Raw genomic sequence first — 5,000 nt, 5'->3', positions numbered from 1 at the left:
GAATCAAAGTGTTAAACATTCCGTCCGTAGAAATTAGATTTTGGGGGGTACCGACCCTAAATCATGTCTGGCAAACGGTGTCATTGTTGATTTGATCATCATGATGTTTTCCTCCTGTTTTAAATGACACGTATTAAATACCAGCAGAGGTACCCCCGCACCTTGTGCATTGAGTTTCAAAAAAGGAGAGCCAGGTACTCTGTATATTTCCAATTGATTCATCACATATCATTTAGCATGCCATACTTATAATCATGTAACGATGAATACAATATTAAGATAACAGGTGAAACAGGGGATCATGCGGTAATATAAGGCAATGCTACACAATCATGACTGCATTGCCTCTGGTTCGCCAACATTTCGAGCCTGGTCGTTGGGTGCCAGAATTGTGAGCTTGGCGGTGATAGATAAATAGATGATTTGTAATACTGCTTACCACCGGATGGCACCAGAAATTTTGCACATGTTGGCAGTACCCATGGTAACCCCCCCCCCCCTGTGAGGAGGAGGGGTGGGGGGGTCACTTTACAATGCTCCTGGAGGGAGCGAGTGCTTGTAGTTCCTAAAATGCACCATCTCGAGATTATTTATATTTATTATTTGTTTGCTGGTGAGGATTTTGGGCAGTGTCCGGTGTCTACATTGTTCTGTTTTACAGGTGGCTTTTGAGTGCCCATCATAAATTTCCTTGAGGGCATTACGAGTCGACTTACAGGGTATGGATTTGGTACCACATGGAGATCGAATCATGAGAGTCAGACAAATTACCCTCTTTGAATGTAGTAGTTAATGGACCAGATTTTTTAAAAATTATTTTTTAATATATTCGTTAATTTATTTATTTATTTTGCACAATCTGTAAGCTACATAGTAAGTTGATGCAACAAGCTTGGTTTTCATAAGCTAATGATGTTCGATTCTTGTAATATTGCTTCGTTCGGCCAGATTTGAACCCACAACCTCTGCTTGCCACTCCATTGTCCTCACGATAGGTCCACCGCCGTGGCTGCTTTTTGTCTGTAATCATGAATGCATTATTGGTTGTGATCGTCGTCGCTTGTACTTGTACGACGTTCCAATTGCATCTTGTTTTGGAGATTGTGCTCAGATGTGAGGTTGGATTTTTTTTTTTATTTTTTTATTTATTTATTAAGCTTGTGTGACATGCATCTGTCATTCACCAGGCTGGAGTTATGCTCAGGGAAAAATGCTCTCAGGGCCAGTCCCTGCCGGACAGGCATTGCTGGTAATTGTGCTGTCGACTCCAACTTGCGCTAATAAGCTGTTTATCGAATCCCTTCAGACGCTGCACACACCCTGTTATTTGTCTGCCGTTAGCCAAGGATTTGGAGGATTACAAAGTGATGGTGTTGCTTTGAAAGAGGCAAGGGTTTGCACGGGGATGTGAACCTGAAAAGGTCTCTGAAGATCGGATGCATTGACGAATGCAGGCTTATTCCGACGGCAGAATTTCCTGCCAATGTTAACAGTAGCACTTATTAATAAAGATTTCTGCATGAAGGGCGTTAACCGGAGGCTTATTTGTCAGGAGCGGCGGTCCTTTGCATTCGCTCGTCTCGCACGATCTGCATGCTGCTTTCAATTATTAGTATTTTATTCACGGAGCACGAGTAAGTATGCCGAGTTGAATATTTGTTTATTGACCTCCCAGCAATGCTGTAGGCACCAAAAGAGTGGCGTGCAACCGGAGGAGCAAGAGTCAGCAGCTTGAGTGTCGTCATGCACACCATAATGCATCCCGCCTGCTTAGGCCATCTGCTTTTCCCCTTCCTTGGCCAAGAGCCTATTAGCGGTGGTGTGGTGTCAAGGGGTGGACACCAGCAACTCCATGTCAGGTGGCTGCACTGTTCTGGCCAATCGGCTGCTACTTAGGGTAGCTTTGCTCGGCTGCTCTCCTGACAGTGGTGTCCATGGTCTGCTGGTCTCTGGCAGGTGCCGACGGGCAGCCTGATGCTTGGCTTGTCAAAAAGAGCCTCATGCTTTGCAATAATTTATTATTTTAAGTGTGGAACGAGGGAGGGAAGAAGAAATGATTTATCTCGTTCCTCATGACTCTCCTTTGGGATTCGAATGCTGCCAAGCAAACTTGACCGAACTGTAGAAGCTCTGCACGCTCCGTCCGTTTAGCATGCCGCGTGAAAATTTGCCTCGGTTGTCAGAAGCTGCTCAATGGCAATGACATGCCCTTGGTTCTTGTGGTTAAAATTTTCTCACATTTGGTTCTTCTTTTTGACTTTCTTGTACAAAAGGGTTGTTGTTGTTTTTTGTTTTTTTTGTCTTTCCCCTGCAGATTGTTCGAAACTTCTCATCGAGTGAGAAAAATGTCGTTCAAACTAATTATTGTAAAATGCAGAATTGAGTTATTTTTATTTCGTCCAAACTGCAAGGGTCATTCAAAAGGTTCTCGGAATGATATACTTGCGGTCGTCCTATTAATGAAAACTTTTTATTTTGGAACATGTGTCTGTGTGTACATATATAATCACAATCAGTCTCTTCTTGTACATCTCCTAATGCCTTTGATTATTCCCAACTTGTACATCTCCTAATGCCTTTGATTATTCCCAACTTGTACAGTTGGCTCAGGAAAGTTTGGGCTGAGAATTTTCATGAACCGTCTGCCCAGGGATGATGTTTACATTATGGCATCGAATTTGGAATTTGTTGACGGTGCTCGCGATAACTCGGCTACTCCTCATTAACGGCCACCAGCTATTGCTTGCAGATGCCTCCACACCCCCCCCCCCCCACTCCAGTTGAACATTCATTCAAGGGACTGCACACTTTATGATGCAACACCTTGCCTGCAAAGCATCAATCTGATCTGACAATTTGAGTCAGGTTGTGAAGCAAACCAAGATTAAACTGCTCAAAATCAAAAAAGTGCACTACTTGGATCTTCTATGCCATCCCGTTGAACATTTGAAGGGCTAGCAGAATAGTCTGGAGGTATGCACACTCCCTTCTGATATGTGCAGCCTGGGTTTGAATCTCAACCCAGATATAAACCGTCATCTTGGTGTTTCACAAACGTGGGGTGATGTGTTCTGTCCCTCGGATTGATGTGTCTGCTGGAACGACTTTGTGGATGTTCAGGATCCCACACTGTCCTTCACCCTCAGATGCCAGTGGGCGAGCGATCACCGGCACCCTGAACAAATTCCAAATTCCTGCCCTAACCTGATATATGAGGCTAGTTAGGCCTGGCCAGACGGTTTGTGAAAGATTTTAGCCAAGCTTCTCCTGGCCAACCCCACAAGAATGTGGGAATAATTGTGGCTATTAAAAATGGAGAAGAATTGTTGTGTTTGCCCCATTTCCTTTCTCAGTTGTTCGCTCTGTGTCTCTAGTCTCTGTTGCCATAGTGGTGTTTGATTTCTGATCATGGCGCTTGGTCTATTCCTCTTGTGGCGTTGTTTGCCTGTTACTTTTTATTGAATGAACAGTGTCGCAGCAAAGCACACGGTGTTGATTTTCCTTAAGGGGGACCAATTGATCAGATGGTTCTTCTTGCCAGAACTTTCAATAATTTGTTTTCTATTCAATAGAGTTGTTGTCTTTCTCTGAGTGGTGACAATCTTATCTCTTCTTTTTGTTGTTGTTGGCCAGCTCTTCTTCCAAGCTACACTAATATTTGTCATCCTTGTCTTCTTCCTCTCCTCCATTCTGCCTTTCTCCCCCCTCTTACTACTCATTATCCATGGTTCCTGTTTTCGTCCTCTGGCTGTGTAGGTATCATCCGGTCCATGACAGTGGACCGGGTCTGTTCCCCCCTTCCCCTCCCTGGGTGGGCCCACATCCCCCCCGCCGCTGTCCTCCCAGTGCTGCATTGCGTTCCGAGCTCCGACTTCGCCGCATAGCCCCTCTTCATGCCACTACGGCCAAATCCTCACCATCCCTCTCTCTGCCCACCGGTAAACCCTCAACTCCCGTTGTCCTCACCTCTCCTGCCTCGTCTTGTCTGGCCCTAGCTGTTCTTCCTCCCCTAACCAGTTTCACTGGAGGGGGCTATAGCTTTGCTCTCCATCTGTCCGTCCTTCCATCCCACCTGTGGTTTTTCAGACTTTTTTCCCCCCCATCCCCTTCAACATATCAAAGTGAAACTTGGTACATGACTTGATTACCTCCGCCACCAAAGGAGAAGGAAGTTGTTTTCACCTCTTTCTGTTTGTTTGTGTACATGATATCTCAAAAAGTTGTGGACGGATCCAGATGAAATTTTGTGGACAGGTTTGGTGTGTGACAAGGACGAACTGATTAGATTTTGGTGAAGATCCGGATCCCGATCTGACTACGAGAATTTTTTTTAGTGATTCTTCACTATTGAGAGATCGGGCCAAAAAATTATATACAGCATGAAATCTCAAAAAGTTGTGGACGCATTTGACCAAAACTTGATGGACATGGGTGTGTGACAAGGAAGAGTTGATCAATTTTGGTGAAGATCCGAATTCGGATCTGGATTCGAGAATTTTTTGAGAGTTCGGGCCAAAAACGATAGAGTACCGTGAAGCATGATTTTTCAAAAAATGTATTGGGCCAGATATGTTCTCGTGGATCAGGCATTACATGGCGAAGGTATGCACTCTACCAAGTGCCCTTCTCGTTATGATAAGTTACAGAACGAGTTCGAGTTTCAGGGTGTTTAGTCACTTTTTCAGAGTTATGCCCTTTTTGGACTTCAAAAATATCACATCAGTCGGGGACATTATTGCAAAGCAATTGTCGCTCTTGTTTCCTCTATTCTACTCTTAGTCGGGTATCTATGGATTGTTGATGCAATCCTTTCAATTTATGAAGTAGAAGTGGAACTGTCTCCATGGTCATGATGGCCAATTTTGTTTTCTTCAGTTGGTCCATAAATCCTTTTCCCCTTCCATGGATCCCTCACTCTTCATGCATATAACACACTTTACAGAGGAAGTTGAGTATGGTTTCCTTCTCTTCTACACTCCAGCTTTCTTTATTACAGTTTC

General features: G+C 44.3%; 1 protein-coding gene and 1 pseudogene across 6 annotated transcripts in view; one reads left to right on the top strand and one right to left on the bottom strand.

Annotated features, from left to right (window-relative positions):
• The window catches only part of TAX1BP1 (Tax1 binding protein 1), a 248,109-nt gene that overhangs the window by 233,594 nt on the left and 9,515 nt on the right, over positions 1-5,000 (top strand). The window lies entirely within an intron of this gene.
• The window catches only part of LOC147027518 (uncharacterized), a 10,710-nt pseudogene that overhangs the window by 2,823 nt on the left and 2,887 nt on the right, over positions 1-5,000 (bottom strand).

Source organism: Eptatretus burgeri, chromosome 4 (genome assembly GCF_056783735.1).
Source record: "Eptatretus burgeri isolate ZD-2024b chromosome 4, Ebu_testis_v1, whole genome shotgun sequence".
In the NCBI taxonomy this organism is placed as follows: domain Eukaryota; kingdom Metazoa; phylum Chordata; class Myxini; order Myxiniformes; family Myxinidae; genus Eptatretus; species Eptatretus burgeri.
Note: the sequence above shows the minus strand (reverse complement) of the source record. Positions and strands in the feature narration are given on the sequence as shown.